Genomic DNA, 25,963 nt, shown 5'->3' on the forward strand with positions numbered 1-25,963 from the left:
GGAGACACCTGTAGTACTCCTTTATAATCACCCAGTTACGTTGTGACATTTGGTAGCACCCAAAGTGTTCCTCCGGTAAACGGGAGTTGCATAATCTCATAGTTACAGGAACATGTATAAGTCATGAAGAAAACAATAGCAACATACTAAACGATCAAGTGCTAGGCTAACGGAATGGGTCATGTCGATCACATCATTCTCCTAATGATGTGATCCCATTAATCAAATGACAACACATGTCTATGGTTAGGAAACATAACCATCTTTGATTAATGAGCTAGTCAAGTAGAGGCACACTAGTGACTATATGTTTGTCTATGTATTCACACATGTATCATGTTTCCGGTTAATACAATTCTAGCATGAATAATAAACATTTATCATGAAATAAGGAAATAAATAATAACTTTATTATTGCCTCTAGGGCATATTTCCTTCAGTCTCCCACTTGCACTAGAGTCAATAATCTAGTTCACATCATCATGTGATTCAACACCAATATTCACATCTGTATGTGATTAATACCCATAGTTCACATCGTCATGTGATCAACACCCAAAGGGTTTACTAGAGTCAATAATCTAGTTCACATTGCTATGTGATTAACACCCAAAGAGTACTAAGGTATGATCATGTTTTGCTCATGAGAGAAGTTTAGTCAACGGGTCTGTCACATTCAGAGCCGTATGTATTTTGCAAATATTCTATGTCCACAATGCTCTGCACGGAGCTACTCTAGCTAATTGCTCCCACTTTCAATATGTATCCAGATTGAGACTTAGAGTCATCTGGATTGGTGTAAAAGCTTGCATCATTGTAACTTTTTATGATTGGCTCTTTTATCACCTCCATAATCGAGAAACATCTCCTTAGTCCTCACTAAGGATATTCTTGACCGCTGTTCTAGTGATCTACTTTTAGATCAAAATTGTATTCCTTTGCCAAACTCAGAGCAATGTATACAATAGGTCTGGTTCACATCATAGCATACTTTATAGAACCTATGACTGAGGCATAGGGAATGACTTTTAATTCTCTTTCTATTTTCTGCCATGGTCGGGTCTTGAGTCTTACTCAAATTCACACCTTTGCATCACAGGCAATAACTCCTTCTTTGACTGTTCCATTTTGAACTATTTCAAAAATTTATCAAGGTATGTACTCATTGAAAAATCTTATCAAGCGTCTTGATCCATCTATATAGATATTGATGCTCAATGTGTAAGCAGCTTCACCGAGGTCTTGCTTTGAAAAACTCTTATTCAAGTATCCTTTCATGTTATCCAGAATTTCTATATCATTTCCAATCAACAATATGTCATCCACATATAATATTAGAAATGCTACAGAGCTCCCACTCACTTTCTTGTAAATACAAGCTTCTTCAAAAGTCTGTATAAAACCATATGCTTTGATCAACTCATCAAAGCGTATATTCCAACTCTGAGATGCTTGCACCAGTCCATAGATGGATCGCTGGAGCTTGCACAATTTGTTAGCACCTTTAGGATTGACAAAACCTTCTGGTTGCATCATATACAACTCTTCTTTAAGAAAACCATTAAGGAATGCAGTTTTGACATCCATTTGCCAGATTTCATGGCAATTGCTAACATGATTCGGACAGACTTAAGCATCGCTACAGTTGAGAAAATCTCATTGTAGTCAACACCTTGAACTTGTCGAAAAACCTTTTTGCAACAAGTCGAGCTTTTTAGATAGTAATACTACTATCAGCACCTGTCTTCTTCTTGAAGATCCATTTAATCTCAATGTCTCGCCGATCATTGGGCAAGTCAATCAAAGTCCATACTTTGTTTTCATACATGGATCTTATCTCAGATCTCATGGCCTCAAGCCATTTTGCGGAATCTGGGCTCATCATCGCTTCTTCATAGTTCGTAGGTTCGTCATGGTCTAGTAACATAACTTCCAGAACAGGATTACCGTACCACTCTGATGCGGATCTTACTCTGGAAGACCTACGAGGTTCTGTAGTAACTTAATCTGAAGTTTCATGATCATCATCATTAACTTCCTCACTAATTGGTGTAGTAGTCACAGGAACAGATTTCTGTGATGAACTACTTTCAAATAAGGGAGCAGGTACAGTTACCTCATCAAGTTCTACTTTCCTCCCACTCACTTCTTTCGAGAGAAACTCCTTCTCTAGAAAGGATCCATCTTAGCAACAAATAACTTGCCTTCGAATCTGTGATAGAAGGTGTACCCAATAGTTACCTTTGGATATTCTATGAAGACGCACTTCTCCGATTTGGGTTTGAGCTTATCAGGTTGAAACTTTTTCACATAAGCATCGCAGCCGCAAAATTTAAGAAACGACAACTTTGGTTTACTGCTAAACCATAGTTCATATGGTGTCATCTCAACGGATTTAGATGGTGCCCTATTAAACGTGAATGCAGCTGTCTCTAATGCATAAACCCAAAAACGATAATGGTAAATCAATAAGAGACATCATAGATCGCACCATATCCAATAAAGTGCGGTTACCACGTTCGGACACACCATAATGTTGTGGTGTTCCAGGTGGCGTGAGCTGTGAAACTACTCCACATTGTTTTAATTGAAGATCAAACTAGTAACTCAAATATTCATCTCCGTGATCAGATCGCAGAAACTTTATTTTCTTGTTACGATGATTTTTCCACTTCACTCTGAAATTCTTTGAACCTTTCAACTATTTCAGACTTATGTTTCATCAAGTAGATATACTCATATCTGCTCAAATCATCTTGTGAAGGTCAGAAAATAACGATACTTGCCATGAGCATCAACACTCATTGGATCGCATACATCGGTATGTATTATTTCCAATAAGTCAGTAGCTTGTTCCATTGCTCCGGCGAACGGAGTTTTAGTCATCTTGCCCAAAAGGCACGGTTCGCAAGCATCAAATGATTCATAACCAAGTGATTCCAAAAATCCATCTTTATGGAGTTTCTTCATGCGCTTTACACCGATATGACCCAAACGGCAGTGCCACAAATAAGTTGCACTATCATTATTAACTTTTCATCTTTTGGCATCAATATTATGAATATGTGTATTACTATGATCGAGATCCAACAAACTATTTTTATTGGGTGTATGACCATCGAAGGTCTTATTCATGTAAACAGAATAACAATTTATTCTCTAACTTTAAATGAATAACCGTATTGCAATAAACATGATCAAATCATATTCATGCTCAACGCAAGCGCCCAATAACATTTATTTAGGTTTAACACTAATCCCGAAAGTATAGGGAGTGTGCGATGATGATCATATCTATATTGGAACTACTTCCAACACTCATCGTCACTTCACCCTCAACTAGTCTCTGTTTATTCTGTAACTCCTGTTTCGAGTTACTAAACTTAGCAACCGAACAAGTATTAAATACTCAGGGGTTACTATAAACACTAGTAAGGCACACATCAAACACCTGTATATCAAATATACCCTTGTTCACTTTGCCATCCTTCTTATCCACCAAATATTTAGGGCATTTCCGCTTCCAGTGACCATTTCCTTTGCAGTGTAAGCACTCAGTTTCAGGCTTTGGTCCAGCTTTGGTCTTCTTCACGGGAGTGACAACTTGCTTGTCATTCTAGTTGAAGTTCCCTTTCTTTCCCTTTGCCCTTTTCTTGAAACTAGTGATCTTGTCAATCATCAACACTTGATGCTCTTTCTTGATTTCTACCTTCATTGATTTCAACATCACGAAGAGCTTGGAAATCGTTTTCGTCATCCCTTGCATACTATAGTTCATCACAAAGTTCTACTAACTTGGTGGTGGTGACTAGAGAATTCTATCACTCACTATCTTATCTGGAAGATTAACTCTCACTTGATTCAAGCAATTGTAGTACCCAGACAATCTGAGCACATGCTCACTAGTTGAGCGATTCTCCTCCATCTTTTAGCTTTAGAACTTGTTGGAGACTTCATATCTCTCAACTCGGGTATTTGCTGGAAATATTAACTTCAACTCCTGGAACATCTCATATGGTCCATGACGTTCAAAATGTCTTTGAAGTCCCAATTCTAAGCCGTTTAAGCATGGTGCACTAAACTATCAAGTAGTCATCATATTGAGCTAGCCAAACGTTCATAACGTCTGCATCTGCTCCTGCAATAGGTCTGTCACCTAGCGGTGCATTAAGGACATAATTCTTCTGTGCAGAAATGAGGATAAACCTCAGATCATGGATCCAATCAGCATCATTGCTACTAACATTTTTCAACACAATTTTCTCTAGGAACATATCAAAATAAACATATGAAAGCAACAACGCAAGCTATTGATCTACAACATAATTTGCAAAATACTACCAGGACTAAGTTCATGATAAATTAAAGTTCAATTAATCTTATTACTTAAGAACTCCCACTTAGATAGACATCCCTCTAATCCTCTAAGTGATTACGTGATCCATATCAACTACACCATGTCCGATCATCACGTGAGATGGAGTAGTTTCAACGGTGAACATCAATATGTTGATCATATCTACTATATGATTCACGCTCGAGCTTTCGGTCTCCGTGTTCCGAGGCCATATCTGTATATGCTAGGCTCGTCAAGTTTAACCCGAGTATTCCGCGTGTGCAACTGTTTTGCACCCGTTGTATTTGAACGTAGAGCCTATCACACCCGATCATCACGTGGTGTCTCAGCACGAAGAACTTTCGCAACGGTGCATACTCAGGGAGAACACTTCTTGATAATTAGTGAGAGATCATCTTAAAATGCTACCGTCAACCAAAGCAAGATAAGATGCATAAAGGATAAACATAACATGCAATCAATATAAGTGATATGATATGGCCATCATCATCTTGTGCTTGTGATCTCCATCTTCGAAGCACCGTCGTGATCACCATCGTCACCGACGCGACACCTTGATCTCCATCATAGCATCGTTGTCGTTACGCCATCTATTGCTTCTACGACTATTGCTACCGCTTAGTGATAAAGTAAAGCAATTACAGGGCGTTTGCATTTCATACAATAAAGCGACAACCATATGGCTGCTGCCAGTTGCCGATAACTGCGGTTACAAAACATGATCATCTCATACAATAAAATATAGCATCACGTCTTGACCATATCACATCACAACATGCCCTGCAAAAACAAGTTAGACGTCCTCTACTTTGTTGTTGCAAATTTTACGTGGCTGCTATGGGCTTAGCAAGAACCGTTCTTACCTACGCATCAAGACCACAACGATAGTTCGTCAAGTTAGTGCTGATTTAACCTTCGCAAGGACCGGGCATAGCCACACTCGATTCAGCTAAAGTGAGAGAGACAGACACCCGCCAGCCACCTTTAAGTACGAGTGCTCGCAACGGTGAAACCAGTCTCGCGTAAGCGTACGCGTAATGTCGGTCCGGGCCGCTTCATCTCACAATACCGCCGAACCAAAGTATGACATGATGGTAAGCAGTATGACTTGTATCGCCCACAACTCACTTGTGTTCTACTCGTGCATATAACATCAACGCATAAAACCTAGGCTCGGATGCCACTGTTGGGGAACGTAGTAATTTCAAAAATTTCCTACGTACACGCAAGATCATGGTGATGGCATAGCAACAAGAGGGGAGAGTGTTGTCCACGTACCCTCGTAGACCGTAAGCGGAAGCGTTATGACAACGCGGTTGATGTAGTCGTACGTCTTCACGATCCGACCGATCCAAGTACCGAACGTACGACACCTCCGAGTTCAGCACACGTTCAGCTCGATGACGATCCCCGGGCTCCGATCCAGCAAAGCTTCGGGGATGAGTTCCGTCAGCACGACGGCATGGTGACGATGATGATGCTCTACCGGCGCAGGGCTTCGCCTAAACTCCGCGACGATATGACCGAGGTGGAATATGGTGGAGGGGGCACCGCACACGGCTAAGGAACGATCCGTAGATTAACTTGTGTGTCATGGGGTGCCTCCCTGCCCCCTATATAAAGGAGCAAGGGGGAGGGGGCGGCCGGCCAAGGGAGGGCGCGCCAGGGAGGAGTCCTACTCCCACCGGGAGTAGGACTCCCTCCTTTCCTAGTCCAACTAGGAGACCTTCCATGTAGTAGGAGTAGGAGAGAAGGAAAGGGAAGAGAGAAGGGAAGGAAGGAGGGGGTGCGGCCCCTCCCCCTAGTCCAATTCGGACTAGTCCTTGGGGGGGCGCGCGGCCTGCCCTAGGCAGCCCCTCTCTCTTTCCCGTATGGCCCAATAAGGCCCAATACTTCTCCCCGCGAATTCCCGTAACTCTCCGGTACTCCGAAAAATACCCGAATCACTCAGAACCTTTCCGAACTCCGAATATAGTCGTCCAATATATCAATCTTTACGTCTCGACCATTTCGAGACTCCTCGTCATGTCCCCGATCTCATCCGGGACTCCGAACTCCTTCGGTACATCAAAACTCATAAACTCATAATATAACTGTCATCGAAACCTTAAGCGTGCGGACCCTACGGGTTCGAGAACTATGTAGACATGACCTAGAACTATTCTTGGTCAATAATCAATAGCGGAACCTGGATGCCCATATTGGCTCCTACATATTCTACGAAGATCTTTATCGGTTAAACCGCATAACAACATACTTTGTTCCCTTTGTCATCGGTATGTTACTTGCCCGAGATTCGATCGTCGGTATCCAATACCTAGTTCAATCTCGTTACCGACAAGTCTCTTTACTCATTACGTAATGCATCATTCCGTAACTAACTCATTAGCTACATTGCTTGCAAGGCTTATAGTGATGTGCATTATCGAGAGGGCCTAGAGATACCTCTCCGACAATCGGAGTGACAAAACCTAATCTCGAAATATGCCAACCCAACATGTACCTTCGGAGACACCTGTAGTACTCCTTTATAATCACCCAGTTACGTTGTGACATTTGGTAGCACCCAAAGTGTTCCTCCGGTAAACGGGAGTTGCATAATCTCATAGTTATAGGAACATGTATAAGTCATGAAGAAAACAATAGCAACATACTAAACGATCAAGTGCTAGGCTAACGGAATGGGTCATGTCGATCACATCATTCTCCTAATGATGTGATCCCATTAATCAAATGACAACACATGTCTATGGTTAGGAAACATAACCATCTTTGGTTAATGAGCTAGTCAAGTAGAGGCACACTAGTGACTATATGTTTGTCTATGTATTCACACATGTATCATGTTTCCGGTTAATACAATTCTAGCATGAATAATAAACATTTATCATGAAATAAGGAAATAAATAATAACTTTATTATTGCCTCTAGGGCATATTTCCTTCATGGACATCTTGGGACCGTTGCCTCGGGTGCCAGGGGGCTACCGATACCTCTACGTTTCCATCGACAAGTTCACCAAGTGGGTGGAGGTAGAAGCCGTGCGCACCATCCCAACTGGGTTGGCCGTCAAGTTCATCAAGGGAATCGTGAGCCAGTTTGGGGTCCCCAATCATATCCTCATGGACAATGGCTCATAGTTCACCAGCAACCTTTTCAAAACATACTGTGCTAACCTTGGAACACAGATCTGCTACGCCTCAGTAGTGCACCCACGGAGCAATGGACATGCTGAAAGGGCCAATGTGGAAGACCTGAGGGGCCTCAAGACCCGGACCTTCAAGAAGAAGCTCGAGGCCTGCGGCAACGGCTGGCTCGACGAGTTGTAGTCCGTGCTGTGGTCCATCCGCACCACTGCGACCAAGCCAACAGGAGAAACGCTGTTCTTCCTCGTCTATGGAGCAGAAGCGGTTCTCCCTCACAAGGTCAGGCATCACTCCACGCGGGTCCTGGTGTTCGATGAGATGCAGCAGGACGCCACACGGAGGATGGATCTCGTGCTGGGGGAGGAACGTCGTCGTCAAGCATCGCTCCGAGCAGCGAGGTACCAGCAGGCGCTGCGGCGGTACCACTGCTGCAGCGTCCGCTCCAGGACGTTAGAGGTGGGCGACCTCATCCTGAGGCAGGTGCTCTCTAGGGAGGGGCTGCACAAGCTCTCTCCCATGTGGGAGGGCCCGTTTAGGAATGCCAGTGTCTCCAGGCCTGGTGCCACGCGCCTCGAGACACAGGACAGGGTCCCCATCCAGAACGGTTGGAACATCCAGCACCTCCGGAAGTTCTACCCCTGAAGAAAGGCTCCGGCCTATGAAGCAAGGCTCCAGCCTGTGAAGGTCTCCGCTCGTGACACTCTCACGTAATAATGAGTGGGGCTGTACATGCCCCGGAGTCTCCTGGGAGCCGCCCTGGGGCCTCATGGGGGCTCGCTCCCACGTCCTAGTGGCAGCACTTAGCTCTGCGCTGGTGATAAGACTAGATTAGGTGCCAGACGCGGCTGTTCATTTGCTTTCTGAAGTTGCTTGCAGTTTTTTAGTATTCTTTCAATGGATTTGGTATTCTCAAACGCTAGTCCTTTGAGTTGTTTTCTTCTCCTAAGTTGTTTTTGGTCTAAGGACGTGAGAGAGGTGGCCGTCGCCCGCCACTTCTCCTCGCGCTCCTCGCGCGTGGGGCTAGGTAGGTGTGTGCGACCTAGGCTTGCCTTTGCGTGCACGCACTGCGCCGAACCCTGGTATTTTGGCTTCATCCTCGCGAGGAGCCCTCGATCAAGTCCACGGGCACCAGCACCCCTCATGTACGTGCCCCCGGGTAGTGCGACACGGTACATCGGGTCCAAACTAATCTGTGGCAGGGGGCTCGCGTAAGGGGGAGTGAGCTGCTCGGAAATTTTTCTCTTCTTTCAAAAGACAGCTCTGCCCGGTCATGGCTCCTGAGAGCGCAAGGCGTACCTTCCGGGGGCTGCGTCAAAGACTCCTCGAGGAAAGGGGCCACGTCAAGTGCCTAAGGCCAGGTTTTCGTGAGGCGAAAAAACGACTACACATACCAAGCTAAGCTTTCCTACCTTAACTCACTCAGATCGCAAACATCATAGCACAACATCAGGATGGCGATTATAGCATAAAAGGCATAACATCAACTGTTCATTACACGCCCCTGCAGGGTACATCTTTCTTTTTTTTCGGATTGCAGGAGAAAGAAAAAGCTAAACGAAGAGGGGCCGAAGGCGTACAAGCTCGGCACCAGCGCCGCATCCTCAAGCAGCACCTCAAGGTGACCCAGCGCTCTGCCAGTTCTCCCGTAGGTGACCTGGGGCCGCCAGCCTCGAGTCCAAGTTCGTCGGCTCTCAGCTTCACGCCGGGCTCCTCTCCAGCTTCACTGGAGCGCCGCGGCGGGATGAACCCCCGACATCCTCGACCCGAGCACGACGACGCGGGAGCTGGTCGTAGCCGCCACTGCTCGAGCTCTCATCCGAGGAAGAGCCACCGTCGTGGGAGGAGGAGCGCGCGCTGCCGAGACCAAGCTCGCCGTCGCCACCATCATCATCGCTGCCATCCTCCGGGCAGCACCCCACGCGGTGGCCGTCCTCCCTGAACACCCTCACATAGAGGGTCGCCAGGCCGTTGTACTTGAATTGGAGGGTACACCTTCCGCCCAGGCCGCGCGCACGGGCGAAGGTTTGCCAGCCGCGGGTCAGGACCACACTACCGAAGGCGGTGACCTTGGTACCAACCCACGAAGCCCTGCTGTAGCAACCATCGGCCTGCAGCTAGAGACCATCGGGCCCCGAAGAAGAAAGCTCGCCGAAGAAGAAGCATGGGAGGCGAAGCGAGGTGCCAGCCAGGCTCCCCGACCACACCACAAACTCGGGGAGCACGTCCAGCGAGGAGAAGTGCGGCCGAGGTGGGCGCACGATCACGCCGCGCCTCCCTTCATCATGGGGGCTGCTCCTCAACCGATGGCTCCCGCCGCGGGAAGAGGTGCCATTGCGGGCGCTGTTGGTGTCAAAACCGGCGGATCTCGGGTAGGGGGTCCCGAACTGTGTGTCTAAGGCTAATGGTAACAGGAGGAAGGGGACACGATGTTTTACCCAGGTTCGGGCCCTCTCGATGGAGGTAATACCCTACTTCCTGCTTGATTGATCTTGATGATATGAGTATTACAAGAGTTGATCTACCATGAGATCGTAGAGGCTAAACCGTAGAAGCTAGCCTATGATTATGATTGTTGTTGTCCTATGGACTAAACCCTCCAGTTTATATAGACACCGGAGGGGGCTAGGGTTACACAGAGTCGGTTACAAAGAAGAAGATCTACATATCTGAATTGCCAAGATTGCCTTCCACGCAAAGGAGAGTCCCATCCGGACACGAGACGAAGTCTTCAATCTTGTATCTTCATAGTCCCACAGTCCGGCCAAAGTATATAGTCCGGCTGTCCGAAGAACCCTTAATCCAGGACTCCCTCAGGCGCCTAGAGCAACACTGCCTCTGAAGGGTGCGCACCCGCGCCCCCTGGAAGCTGTCGGAGGGACTGCGGGGTGCTTGCAGGGGTGGCTGCAGACCCTCTTGGGAGGAGGAGAGGCTGGCCCCTCCTTGGAGGCCTTCCCCTTCTCGGCCGCTGAAAACCTCTTCGGCGACGCCATGGGAGCAAGACGGAGAGGAGAAAAGAAGGCGGGAGCAAGACAAAGGAAAGATGGATGGGGGGCTCTGCCCCTCCCTCACATTTATAGCCAAGGGAGGCCAACCGCTGGCCTCCACGACCTTGTGCCATCATGACATCCTGCATGCTGCATCGACCAGTCAAGTGGAGCAGTTGCCGAGGCAGCATGGGGGAAGCGGAGTCGCCCACGTCCCGTCAATTGCCATGCGTCATCAAGGCCGCAGGCGGTTAGGGCCTGCAGCGCTCCGCACTTGCCCTTTGGCTTTGCCTGGAAGACAAGTCCGAGCGCACCTTGGGCCCGGGGCTACTGTCGGCGTCCTGGATTTGGGGGTATCTAGCCCTGCCTGCCTGCGGCCCACCACGTGGCTCCATCAACAGCTTGGTACGGTCTAGCTTCGTCATCAACAACACAAGACCCTTGCGAGGGGCCAAGCCTCGCGAGGTGGGCAACGCCAAGACCCCCGAAGGAGTTGGCCTCCTCAGGAGGGCTCCTGAGGGGCGGAGAATTCTATGCAGTTACCTCATGAGGCTTAGCTGACGTGAGCCGTGACGACCAAGGCCAGGAGGGCGCCAGGCGGGCAAAGAGCACAGGTTTCCCCTTCGGTGCAAGGGAGGCAACCCACATGCGTGGAGTCCTGAAGAATCAACCAAAGGTTTCCATTCCAGTGCAACAAGACCAAGACCGCCAGGACGGCAGGACGGAGGTCATTGACGAGCCCACCGTCGGTGTCAAAACCGGCGGATCTCGGGTAGGGGGTCCCGAACTGTGCGTCTAAGGCTATTGGTAACAGGAGGCGGGGGACACAATGTTTACCCAGGTTCGGGCCCTCTCGATGGAGGTAATACCCTACTTCCTGCTTGATTGATCTTGATGATATGAGTATTACAAGAGTTGATCTACCACAAGATCATAGAGGCTAAAACCCTAGAAGCTAGCCTATGATTATGATTACTGTTGTCCTAGGGACTAAACCCTCTGGTTTATATAGACACCGGAGGGGGCTAGGGTTACACAGAGTCTGTTACAAAGAAGGAGATCTACACATCCGAATTGCCAAGGTTGCCTTCCATGCAAAGGAGAGTCCCACCCGGACACGGGACAAAGTCTTCAATCTTGTATATTCATAGTCCAATAGTCCGACCAAAGTATATAGTCCGGCTGTCCGAGGACCCCTTAATCCAGGACTCCCTCACCCACCACAGCGTCATGACCAGAGGCTTTTCACATGCGAAGACTACTTTTGTCAGGATAGACTGTACTACTTGTCACCTTTCAAATCCGGCCGTTGTGGGATCCCTTCCCGCTCATATTTGGGAAGACGACTAAGGCCACTATAAATAGGACTAGCCACCACCATAGAAGGGGACAGGAATTAGAACAAGTAGAGCTAGCATACACCACACCAGCTCAAGAACACCTCTCCTCCTAAGGCTTGTTCATCCACTATACTAGTTCATCCATAGCCCCTCGAGGCAATCCACCACACCACACTGGATTAGGGTATTACACCACAACGGTGGCCCGAACCAGTATAAATCTCTGTGTCTTTGTGTCTCTTTGAGCTTGACGCGTTAGGCTTAGGAGGATCGTGAGTAGGCAGGCTGGGCATGTTGAGATCTCCGCACGCACCCTAGAGTTTGAACCTCTCAAGGGTTGTCGGATCCCTAAATCCGACAGATGCTGCTAATGAGGCGTTTGAGGCACTTAGGAAACAGCTGGCTGAGCCGCCGGTTCTTGCAGCTCCTATTGAGAAGGAGCCCTTGCTGTTATATGTGGCTGCAAACAACATGGCTGTCAGTGTGGCAGTTGTGGTTGAAAGGAAGGAGTCAAGCAAGGAGTATCCGGTTCAAAGGTCGGTTTATTATGTCAGTGAGGTTCTCATTGAATCTAAGCAGAGATACCCACATTGGCAGAAACTAGTTTATGGCGTGTTCATGGACAGTCGCAAGTTGAAGAATATTTTCTTGGTCATCCCATCACTGTGGTTAGTTCTGCTCCCTTGGGGGATATTATTTAAAACAGAGAAGCCACAGGTCAGGTAGCTAAGTGGGTGATTGAGCTTGGACCTCATGGCTTGAAGTATGTACCTCGGACGACTATAAAATCTCAGGCGCTTGTGGACTTTATCTATGATTGGACAGAGCTGCAGATGCATGAGGATAAGCCGGACAATACATATTGGACTATTCATTTTGATGGATCCAGGCAATTGGAAGGCTCGGGGGCTGGAGTTATATTGACTTCCCCATGAGGTGATAAATTTTGTTATGTTTTAAGGTTGATGTTCCCTTGTACTAATAATGCAACTGAGTATGAAGCCTTACTCCATGGTCTTAGGATGGCTAAAGAGATGAATTTAAGCCGGGTAAGGTGCTTTGGCAACTCAGATTTGGTGGCTCAGCAAGTGTCAGGAACTTGGGATTCAAAGGATCCACTCATGCCGGCTTATCGCCGAGAGGTTGATGCTATTGCTGGTCATTTTAAAGGATATCAAGTGGAGCATGTTGATCAAAGAAAAATGAAGCAGCTGATGCGTTAAGCCGGCTGGGGTCTCAGCGTAAGCCGGTGCCCCCTAATGTTTCCTTGATGTTTTGCATAACCCATCAGTAAAGTTGCCTACACAGGAGGACTTGGCAGTTCCTGACCCGGAGGCACAGTTGGTGGCGGCTCTCCATGTTATTCCTGATTGGACTGTTCCATATTTGTCTTATATGACCCAGGGTGAGTTACCTGAGGATGAAACCTTGGCCAGGCAAATAACCCGAAGGTTTAAATTGATGACTATTGTCAATGGTGAGCTACACTGATGCAGTGTTACAGGAGTGTTTCAATGATGCATTTCTCCTGAGGAGGGCCATGAAATTCTAAGGGAGATTCATGAAGGAGATTGCGGTCATCATGCCGACTCTAAGTCTCTCATTGCTAAGGCTTTTTGTCATGGGTTTTATTGGCTGACGGCTCATGCTGATGCAGAAGATCTGGTCAGTAAGTGTGATGGTTGTCAAAAAAATTCAAGACGAGCTCACGTGCCGGCTCAAGAATTGAGGATGATTCCAATTACTTGGCCATTTGCAGTTTGGGGGCTGGATATGGTTGGACCTTTTAAAAGATCCAAGGATAAAAATACTCATCTCCTGGTAGCCGTTGACAAGTTTATGAAGTGGGTTGAGGCTGAGCCGGTCAGCAAATGCGATGCAGCCACTGTCGGTGTCAAAACCGGCGGATCTCGGGTAGGGGGTCCCGAACTGTGCGTCTAAGGTCGATTGTAACAGGAGGTGGGGGACATGATGTTTACCCAGGTTTGGGCCCTCTCCATGGAGGTAATACCCTACTTCCTACTTGATTGATCTTGATGAATATGAGTATTACAAGAGTTGATCTACCACGAGATCGTAATGGCTAAAACCCTAGAATACTAGCCTATATGATTATGATCGTCATTGCCTCTACAGACTAGCCCTCCGGTTTATATAGACACCGGAGGGGACTAGGGTTGTACAAAGTCGGTTACAGAGAAAGGAATCTACATATCCAAACGCCAAGGAGAGTCCCATCCGGACACGGGAAGAAGTCTTCTGTCTTGTATCTTCATAGCCCATAAGCCCGGCCCACGCTTCATAGTCCGGCCGTGCGAGGACCCCTTAATCCAAGACTCCCTCAGTAGCCCCTGAACCAGGCTTCAATGACGAGGTGTCCGACGCGCAGATTATCTTTGGCATTGCAAGGCGGGTTCCTCCTCCGAATACTCCAAAATAGTCCTTGAACACAAGAATCGTGTCCGGCTCTGCAAAACAAGTACCACACATGACCGCAGAGAGTATAGTATTTCATGAGTCCAATCCACTAATAACTTTTTGTAGCATGACATCACATCGCCGCCCGACCATTATTTTGAATTGTTTCTAGCCCGCCGCTCTGTTGGGGATATGACTACTAAGTTAAACCGCCCAGGAGGGGCCGAATTGCACTCACAAGGAGTCCAACATAAAGAAACCATGAAGACAAAGTACATGGCGCTATGGAGGCTTTGAGGCCCAGAGCCCGATGGCAGATTAGGGCCCATAATAGTAAACCGCCATTTATGTGTAACTTGTATTGTAAGTTAGGGAAAGAAAGAAACCGAGTCGAATACTTGGCCTCGGGATTCTGTAGACCGGCCAGGTGTCAACCTGTGTATATATAGGGACGACCCGACGGTGGTTCAGGAACAAGAAACAACAACTCGAGATTTAGGCAAAGCGTATTCGCTCCCTGGTCATCGAAACCCCAATAATTCCATCACAACTAGACGTAGGCTTTTACCTTCATCGTAAGGGGCCAGACTAGTATAAAACTCTCGTGTCCCTTGTCTGGTTTAACCTCTTTAGGCTAATCTCGTTGCGATGGCTCCACGACTAAGTCCTTCTGCTAGGACATCTGACGTGTTAATTCCACGACAGTTGGCGCCCGCCGTGGGGCTATCGCACGATGGTTTCGAGTTCTCAAAGGGAAACTTTGAAGGACTCAAAGGGTACGCAGTTGGTCGGATGACCAAGAGTCGTCGCGGCAAGCTCTACATCGACAACGCAGGCTGGGGCCCCGAGGCCAGCTCAATCGAGTACGGGTATCGGGCCCCCTTTGGTGGAATTCACGTTTTCATCGGCAAGATCGGCGAACCGGGCCCTGAGCCGGACATCTCCACCGACCTCGTCGAAACGGCTCAGCGTGCAAGTCCTGCACGGGTTTGTCCTGCCGCGAAGCGTGTGTTCGTAGGGTTCATCCATGGTGCGGAATCTGGACGGTTTCCGACGGTGAGACGGCCATCTACTCAGATGGTGAATCATCCACCGACGAAACCGAGTCACTGTACCAATTGCAAGATGGCCGGTTTGGGGGATATTCCGATGGCGACAGTATTCCGGGCCCCTTTGAATCGTCAAACCGGGTTGTAGTCTTCATGGCCGGTACGCAGCCCACCGTGCAATCTTCATCTACAGCAGCAATGATCTCCGGATCGGCAGCCGCGGCAGGAGGCCCGGCGCGCCGGCCGGCTCAAGTTCTTGCTGGTGTGTTGGATACTTTGATGACATTGTTGACCACGGCAGTCACCCCGGAGACCCAAGATCAGCATAATGCGAATATTACAAAGCTAAAGGATCAGATAACTCAGGCCAAGGCGGACTTGGCGGCTGAGGAGGCCAGGATGGCTGAAGAGCAGGCCGCTTTAGATGCCCAATCACAACAGATCTAGGCGCAGAATTACCGGCTTATGTTGGACCAGAACGCGTCAAACGACGTAATGAGAAGGAAGTACCGGTCTCGTCTGCCGCCGGTTTACGAGGGTATGAATCTCTTCAATACGCCAGGAGCCGGGCCCCGTAATCTAGCAGTAGTAAACCGGACCGAGGCACCTGGGGCGGCGCCGGATAAGCCACAAGTAATGGACCCACCTCGACGGACGGACAACCCGCCACAATACGTAACCACGCCACCAGGTCACTTCTCTAGCCCTTTGGATAACATGATTGCTGCAGCGTCGCGTTTGGCAGCTATTCCGATGGAGGGTAAATCACTGGCGGCGATTGAGACACGACGGGCCAGGGATCTTCTTCAAACCGCCGTTGTGCATCAGCAGGCTTACTCCTACAACCGAGACAGAATACATTCAACCCCCCGACCGAGCTAGAGTTATAGCAGGCACATGGACGAACCAGCCGTGTCAAGCAGTGCACGACGTCGAGATGCCCCTCGAGGGCCTAATCCGGCGCACGGCGGTTTGAATGTTCAGGATGTGGTGAACAACGGCAGAGCACGACGCGAGGCAGAGTTAGCAGCACAGTTGGCAGCGCAGTACCAGAATCAACCCGCTCTGGTTCAGCCAGCGGCATCAGTTGAACATGGTTTGGACTTTAGCTCTTGGGGAGTACCGTGCCTCACCTCGGCTTTGCGTAATGTGCGGTTGCGCAAGGATTTCAAGGGTCCGCGTAAAGTGCCTAATTATACCGCCGATCAGCCCCCCGAGGCATGGGTTGAAAGTTATGAGATGTCAATGGAGATGCTAGATGTGGATGAAGCGGCGTGTGCAAAATACTTCACCATGATGTTAGAAGGAATGGCTCATACCTGGCTAAAGAGCCTGCCTGCCTGTTAACTCGATCAGTTAATGGGATGAGTTGAAGGCCAAATTTATAGCAAACTTCAAGGATACATGCAAGCAACCTATGTCAATTGTAGATCTGGCGGCTTGTGTCCAAGGAGAGAATGAATCAACAACCATTGGGTGCACCGGGTTTCAGAAATTTTGCATTCGTCAGGCTGCATCAATCCCGACACGGTAATTGTGACCTTGGAAGGTAATTGCCGGTTTAAGTCACTGAAGATGAAGTTGGGACGGCTCAAGCGTCACTGCAATGATATGGGAACACTCATGGCGACTTTGGTTAAGTATGCTAATTCTGATAATACCAAGGACCCCGATTCTAATGAGGAAAAGGAGGAGAAGGGAAAGAAGAATGCCGGTACAAAAGGACAACATAACCAGGCGAGCCACGGAACAATGGTAAGCGTAAAGCGGACAATTCAGATTTTGTGGCTAACACCAATACGCAGGGTAATATGCAGTATCGTAAGGGTAAACCGCCCAGCGCGATGGAGGCATGAATCTGGAATGCTTGTTAAACCAGCCCTGCCCAAAGCACGTGACAAAGGAGGTTCCGGCCACGCACCTCTGGAAGGATTGTCACATCATGAGGGAATTCAAAAATTCTGGTCTCTTCCGGTATGATCAGGGTCCATCCGGTGATTTTGGTCCAGGGTTTCACGGGCTGGGTTACGGTGGCGGCGGTTCAAACTTGGGATTTCAGAATAATCAGGGCAATCAGAACAACCAAAGTGGTCACAATCAGTAGAGTAATCAAGGGAATCAGCAGCAGTCGGGTTATCAGAGCAACCCGAAGCAGTTAAACGATGGACAGTATCATGTCTTCACTACTAGCTTGTGCAAGCGCGATCAGAAGCTCCATAAAAGGGTAGTAAATTCTGTTGAACCGGTCATGCCCCGTTATCTACGATGGTCTAAGCAGCCTATTGTTTGGAGTCGGGAGGATCATCCGCCCCGGGTTGACAATCCGGGCCACCTAGCTTTGGTGGTTGCACCGCAGGTTGGAGGTTATAAGTTCACCAAGGTACTCATGGATGGAGGGAGCAGTATCAATATCCTGTATTACAAAACCTTCCGGCGTATGGGGCTGACAGATAGGAACCTTAGACCGTCAAACACCGTGTTTCACAGTGTGGTGCCTGGTAAATCGGCTTACCCGGTTGGTAAGATAGCTCTGGAGGTGATTTTTGGAGATGATCATGATTAAAGATTCGATACGATGACCTTTGAAGTGGTCAAGATCAAAAGTCCGTACCATGCCTTGTTTGGACGGACGGTTTATGCTAAATTCATGGCAAGGCCATGTTATGTTTATCTGCAGCTCAAGATGCCGGGTCATAAGGGGACCATCACGGTTCATGGAAGCCGTAAGATTGCGTTGGAGTGCGAGGAAGGTGATGCGGCTTATGCTGAATCGGTTTGTGCAACAGAGGAGTTGAAGTTTTATAAGGACAATGTTGATCCGGCAGACATGAATTCTGTGAAGAAGCCCACTACAGAGCATGATCCGGCTTTGAAGTTTAAATCGGCTGATGAGACTAAATTGGTTGATTTTGTTCCTGGCGATTCATCCAAGTAGTTTAGCATCAGCGTTAACTTGGATCCGAAATAGGAAAGCGCGCTCATCGAGTTCATCCGTGAGAACCGGGACATCTTTGCATGGAAACCTTCTGACATGCCAGTTGTACCGAGGGAACTCGCCGAGCACACTCTTAATATTGATCCGAAGTTCAAACCGGTCAAATAGTTTCTCCACCATTTTAATGAAGAGAGGCGCAAGGCCATTGGTGAAGAGGTAGCCCGGCTGTTGGCAGCTGGGTTTATTGTGGAGGTATTTCACCCGGAGTGGTTGGCTAATCCGGTGCTGGTACTTAAGAAAAATGGTACTTGGCGTATGTGTGTGGATTACACAGATTTGATAAAAGCTTGCCCAGCTGATCCCTTTGCCCTCCCTCGTATTGATCAAATCATTGATGCTACGACGGGTTGTGAGCGTTTGAGTTTCTTGGATGCTTATTCTGGTTATCATCAGATCAAGATGGCAGTTAAGGACCAGGAGAAGACAACTTTCATCACTCCCTTTGGAGCCTTCTGTTATGTGTCTATGCCCTTTGGGCTCAAGAGTGCCCAGACAATTTATCAGCGCTGTGTGCAGAATTGTCTTCATACTCAGATTGGGCGCAATGTTTATGCCTATGTGGATGATATTGTGGTGAAGTCCAGGAAAGCAGAGACACTCATAACTGATTTGCAAGAAACCTTTGATAATTTGAGAGTTTATAAAATGATGCTCAATCCGGCTAAGTGTGTCGTTGGTGTACCGGCTGGCAAGCTCTTGGGTTTTCTGGTGTCCAACCGGGGCATTGAGGCTAATCCGGAAAAGATCAAGGCTATCACATCCCTGGCTAAACCGGCATGTATCAATGATGTTCAACGTTTGGCGGGTCATATTGCGGCTTTGAGCCGGTTTATCAGCAGGTTGGGAGAAAAGGTGATCCCTCTGTATCAGATGTTAAAGAAGACAGACAGTTTTGTCTGGACCGATGCTGCTGATGCGGCGTTTGAGGACTTGAAGAAGCAGTTGGCTGAACCGCCGATTCTTGCTGCTCCAGTTGATAAGGAGCCACTGTTGTTATATGTGGCTGCTAATGCCCGGGCTGTCAGCGTAGCTATTGTGGTGGAGCGCAAGGAGGCTGGGAAGGAGTACCCGGTTCAAAGGCCGGTTTATTATATCAGTGAAGTGCTCACTGAGTCAAAACAAAGGTACCCGCATTGGCAGAAGCTGGTATATGGGGTTTTCATGGCAAGTCGAAAGCTTAAACAGTACTTTCAAGGTCATCCCATCACAGTGGTCAGTTCTGCTCCTTTGGGGGATATAATCCAGAACATGGAGACAACTGGTCGGGTTGCTAAGTGGGCTATTGAGCTTGGACCACATGGTTTGAAGTATATGCCTCGAACAGCCATCAAGTCCCAGGCCCTTGTGGATTTCATCAATGATTGGACAGAGTTGCAGATACCGGAGGACAAACCGGACAACACATACTGGACTATCCACTTCGATGGATCCAGGCAATTGGAGGGCTCGGGGGCTGGAGTTGTCTTTACTTCCCCTCGAGGTGATAAAATTTATTATGTTCTTCGCTTAATGTTCCCTTGTACTAACAATGTAGCTGAGTACGAGGCCTTACTCCATGGTCTTCGAGTGGCTATGGAGATGAACTTAAGCCAGGTACAATTCTTTGGAGACTCGGATCTGGTAGCTCAGCAAGTTTTAGGTACTTGGGATTCCAAGGATCCACTCATGGCGGCTTACCGACGCGAGGTGGATATTGTCGTTGGTCACTTCAAGGGTTATCAAGTGGAGCACATTGATCGACGCAAAAATGAGGCGGCTGATGCTTTAAGCCGGCTGGGATCTCAGCGTAAACCGGTGCCGCCCAATACCTTTCTGGATGTTTTGCACAACCCATCAATTCAGTTGCCTACAGAGGAAGACCTCGCTATTCCTGATCCGGAGGCACAGTTGGTAGCCACTTTACACATTATTCCGGATTGGACGGTTCCATACTTGGCGTATATGAACCGGGGCGAGTTACCAGAAGATGCAGTTTTCGCCAGGCAGATAGTCCGGCGATCCAAGTCCATTCACAACGGCGAGTTACACTGTTACAGTGTCTCTGGTGTGTTCCAGCGCTGTATTTCTCCTAAAGAAGGCCGTGAGATTTTACGAGAAATCCACGAAGGAGACTATGGTCATCATTCCGGTTCAAAGTCCTTGGTTGCTAAAGCTTTTCGTCATGGTTTCTACTGGCTGACGGCTCATGCTGATGCTGAGGACTTGGTAAGGCGGTGCGACGAGCTCATGTTCCGGCGAGCTCAGAAATTCTCACGACGAGCTCATGTTCCGGCGCAGGAGCTACGGATGATTCCCATCACCTGGCCGTTTGCTACTTGGGGGCTTGACATGGTAGGACCTTTCAAGCGATCCAAAGATAAGAAGACCCACCTGTTGGTGGCGGTTGACAAGTTTACTAAATGGGTTGAAGTAGAGCCAGTAAGCAAGTGTGACGCAGCCACGGCAGTTCAATTCATCAAAAAGGTGATCTTCCGTTTCGGTTTTCCACACAACATTATCACAGATAATGGCACGAACCTCTCCAAAGGCGAGATGGAGGACTTTTGTCAATGAGAGCACATCCGGCTTGATGTATCATCTGTGGCTCACCCCCAATCTAATGGTCAAGCTGAGAGAGCCAATCAGGAAATCTTGAAGGGTATCAAGCCCCGGCTTATGGTTCCTTTGAAGAGGACGCCGGGTTGTTGGGTGGAAGAGCTACCATCTGTGTTATGGAGCATAAACACCACCCCAAACCGATTTACAAGTTATACACCTTTCTTCATGGTTTACGGGGCAGAGGCGGTACTCCCAAGTGATATTCGTCATGACTCGCCCCGGGTTGCAAATTATGTTGAAGTGGACAATGAGCAAGCACGTCAAGAAGCACTGGACCCGTTAGATGAAAAACGGGACATGGCGTTGGCTTGTTCGGCGGTTTATCAGCAAGACCTGCGGCATTATCACAGCAGCCGGGTTAGAACAAGAACCTTTCAAGAAGGCGACTTAGTGCTCCGGCTCATCCAGGATCAGATCGATATGCACAAGTTATCCCCACCTTGGGAAGGTCCCTTTGTGGTCAGCAAGAATCTGCACAACGGATCATACTACCTCATCGACGTTCGCGAGCACAAAGACTCAAGCAAATCGGAGGAGGAGACCCATCGGTCGTGGAATATCGCTCTTCTACGGCCTTACTACACGCCATAGGCTCTCATTATGTACATATTTTGACAATGTATATATTATGATCAATATAATAAACCGACATCCTTGCTACAAGCAGGGCCTCTGCCGTTCTTCCAATATTTCTTGGTTACAAGGGGGCTTCTGCTTACAAAGTGACATCCTGTTTTGTCCATTAAACTGGCTATCATGCCACAATAAAGCTTGGGAGCTTCACACCTAAGGGGCCAAAGAGAGTATTGTTACTAAAGGCACAACTCAAACATAGGCACCCATTGAGCACCGCTCACAAAGTTACTTGGGGGCTCTTTGTGCAAAGCAACAAATAGTTTGAAAGGACCCTTGTAAGTAGCTATCGAGCCACGACTTGGAAGCCTGGTATATTCACCTAAAACCCTAGGTTAACCTGCCTTCATCAAGTAAGCCACCCTATCCAGGTAATCCTGGCATGACCCGCGAATGTATGACACGTCAATCTTCTACAGACCCTGAACTTGTCAAAGTTAAAACAACGATTGGTTAGTTGGAGGTCCATCTTAAAAGGCTTTGTCAAATGGTTTAACTCAGCGGCCTGGCAGCCCACGAAAAGCCTCGAATTTGGGCCTGGAAGCCCTCGAAAAGCCTCGACTATAAGATTTTATTTGCTTTTGCTTTTTGCAAGTTTTATCTCTTTTTTGATCAAGTTCTAAGTTAAACCGGTGTTTACTGACCCGGCCAGACTATATGTCATTACATCAACCCGGTGTTTCTTAACCCGGTGTGGCTTCCAGTTATCAGCTGTGAGCACACAATCAATTATGAACCGGCATATCTTAATCCGGTCTGGCATTGACAATAAGTTGCCAGGATGATCATCTGGTGTTTATCATAACCCGGCATGGCTTATTACGCACCAGCACAATGCGGTGGGCATTTTCAAACACTCAAGGTTTGGGTTATCACCCTTACTACATAAGATTGGTAAGCCAACAAAAGGTGATTTAATATCACAGGTATGATATATTTCATATTTCATTACTTTATAACCTTGGTTATGAGAATTCTGGTTCCGTATTGGGTATCATAACTCGTCCAGCGGTAAACCACCAGGACATGTTTAAGTTTTTCAAATGCAGAAGGCAGGATTTTATAAGAAATATCAAGGCAAATAAAGCTAGCATTGCAACAATCATGCTGGATTATAATATCAGGTAGCAATGCACGATGGCAGAAGATCAAAGTATTTCAACTAGCCTATTACAAGGCGCTTTGAGGCCCAAAAGAATAATTGTTTGTTGTCCACAACGCTCTATGTAAAAATCAAACCGGCTGGTGGATTATGATTCATCACCAGGCTGACGTGAAGTTGAAGGATCATCTCACGTCGGTTCAACCTCCTCCTCCTCACCCAGTGGCTGGAAGTCAAGGGTGGTCCAATCAATCCTGGTTAAGGCTTGAAAGACAGCTTCGTTGCTTATAAGGTTGGACAGTTCAATGTCAGGGGCATATGTGTGCTTACGGATTGGAGGGATTAGATTCTGAGCTTCTTTCACAGCTGCGTCAACCCGTTTGTTATCTGCGTCATAGCTGGACCGGTAGACAGACAAGTCAACCTCTTCAGCCAATTGGCTTGCCAGTGGGCGCATCTCTTTTGTCAAGACTTTGAGGGCTTCATTATCAAAGTCTGATCCAACTTCTTGTTGACCAGCATAGCCCTTTGCGACATCTGACGGATCAAGATCAGCAATCCATGCTTTGGCCCGAGTCGGTGCTATTAAAGCGCCAGCTGTCGGTGTCAAAACCGGCGGATCTCGGGTAGGGAGTCCCGATCTGTGCGTCTACGGCTGATGGTAACAGAAGGCAAGGGACACAATGTTTTACTCAGGTTCGGGCCCTCTCGATGGAGGTAAAACCCTACTTCCTGCTTGATTGATCTTGATGATGTGAGTATTACAAGAGTTGATCTACCATGAGATCATAGAGGCTAAACCCTAGAAGCTAGCCTATGATGATTATGATTGTTATGATCGTCCCTATACAGACCAGACCCTCCGGTTTATATAGACACCGGAGGGGGCTAGGGTTTACACAGAGTCGGTTACAAAGAAGGAAATCTAATATCCAGATCTCCAAGCTTGTCTTCCACACAAAGGAGAGTCCCATCCGGACATGGGATGAAGTCTTGAGTCTTGTATCTTCATGGTCCATTAGTCCGGCCAAAGTATATAGTCCGGCAGTCCGGATACCCCCTAAACCAGGACTCCCTTAGTAGCCCCTAAACCAGGCTTCAATGACGATGAGTCCGGCACGCAGTTTGTCTTCGGCATTGCAAGGTGGGTTCCATCTCCGAATACTCCAGAGTAATTACCGAACACTTAAATCGTGTCCGGACCTGCAAGATGATCTTCACATACCACCGTAGAGAGAACGATATTCCACAAATGTAATCTGCTGACAACTTCAGACAACGTGGCATGACACCACGGTCGAGTCATTATTCAAACCGTTTTCCCACAACCAGCCACAACGCATATTGCGAGGCGGTTTCCTCGGCACGTTTTGTCGAAGCAGAGATCATGTCCCCTTATCACGGGATTCTCATTAACACGGGCACGGGTAACCCAACCGCACCGCTAATCGTGGCGAATGGGGAACGAGCGGGTTCCACTAGGCAAGTGGGGAGGCACAAAAAGCTTTTACCGCCTCTATAAAGAGATAAGGTCTCTCTCTCTTTACCCACGCCTTCCCTTCCGCTAGTCCATTCCCCTTTGCTCGAGCCCTAGCGCCCAAGCACTCTTCTCCTCCACTGAAGAGAGGTTCCAAAGATGTCCGGATCCGGAGTGGGAGGCAAAAGGATGGCTTCCATCGTCCGGGAGAGGGATACCAAAAAGCTCCGAGAGGCCGGGTACCTGGCCAACAAAATCGGCCACCGTCTTCCACCGGCGGGACAGATCATTCCCACTTCGGAGCCCCACGAGAGGGTCGTGTTCCTTCCTCATTTTGTCCGCGGGCTCGGGTTTCCCCTTCACCCCTTTGTTCGTGGCATCATGTATTATTACGGGATTGATTTTCATGATCTGTCCCCCAATTCTTTCCTTAACATCTCCACGTTCATCGTCATGTGTGAGGCCTTTCTCCGTATTTCGCCCCACTTCGGTTTATGGTTGAAGATCTTAAACATGAAGCCCAAGGTGGTGAATGGAGAGCACGCCGAGTGCGGCTGCGCCATGGTGCGCAAGATGCCTAAGGTCACATGGCCAACGGGCGCCTTCAATGATTCCATCAAGGAGTGGCAGCAGCAGTGGTTCTACATCACCGAACTGCGTGGTAAAAAGTGGGCCGCCGCTCCTGAATTTAGATCCGGAGCCCCGTTGCGGCTCATGTCCTGGCCCGAGAAGGGCATGAACTGGTCCTCATCCGATGAGCTATCAGTGCTCCAAACGCGCGTCCAAAGCATGGTCGACAAGGATATCAAACTCGTCAACGTAGTCCAGGTGATGTTAGTTTGCCTGGTTCTCCCTTGCCAGCGTCGAGCCTGCACTCTGTGGGAATACGACCCAGCCGAGCACCAGACCCTACGGGAGCTCTATGGTTCCTCCCACAAGGACATCTGGAAGGTGCTCTTCAAGTCTGGCAAACCGTGGCCGGGCTCCACCGAGGACCGCGGGTATCAATTATCCCATGCTACCTCTTGAGCACTGCATTGGATTTCCGCGAAGAGGAGAGGATGATGCAGTAAAGTAGCATAAGTATTTCCCTCGGTTTTTGAGAACCAAGGTATCAATCCAGTAGGAGACCACGCACAGGTCCCTCATACCTACACAAAATGGTAGCAACTAGCAACCAACACTTAGGGGTTGTCAATCCCTTCACGGTCGCTTACGAGAGTGAGATCTGATAGAGATAATATTTTTGGTATTTTTGATAGATAGATGCAAAGTAAAAATTAAAGGCAAAGTAAAAACAAAGCAAGTAAATAAAGTGATATAGATTGATATGATGAGAATAGACCCAGGGGCCATAGGTTTCACTAGTGGCTTCTCTCGAGAGCATAAATATTCTATGATGGGTGAACAAATTACTGTTGAGCAATTGACAGAATTGAGTATAGCTATGAGTATATCTAGGCGATGATCATGTATATAGGCATCACGTCCAAAACAAGTAGATCGAAACGATTCTGCATCTACTACTATTACTCCACTCATCGACCGCTATCCAACATGCATCTAGAGTATTAAGTAAAAACAAAGTAACGACGTAAGCAAGATGACATGATGTAGAGGGATAAATTCATGCAATATGATAAAAACCCCATCTTGTTATCCTCGATGGCAACAATATAATACGTGCCTTGCAACTCTTTCTATCACTGAGTAAGGACACCGCAAGATTGAACCCAAAGCTAAGCACTTCTCCCATTGCAAGAACTACCAATCTAGTTGGCCAAACCAAAAAGATAATTCGAAGAGACTTGCAAAGATAACTCAATCATACATAAAAGAATTCAGAGAAGAATCAAATATTTTC

Source organism: Triticum aestivum, chromosome 7B (genome assembly GCF_018294505.1).
Source record: "Triticum aestivum cultivar Chinese Spring chromosome 7B, IWGSC CS RefSeq v2.1, whole genome shotgun sequence".
Taxonomy (NCBI): Eukaryota; Viridiplantae; Streptophyta; class Magnoliopsida; order Poales; family Poaceae; genus Triticum; species Triticum aestivum.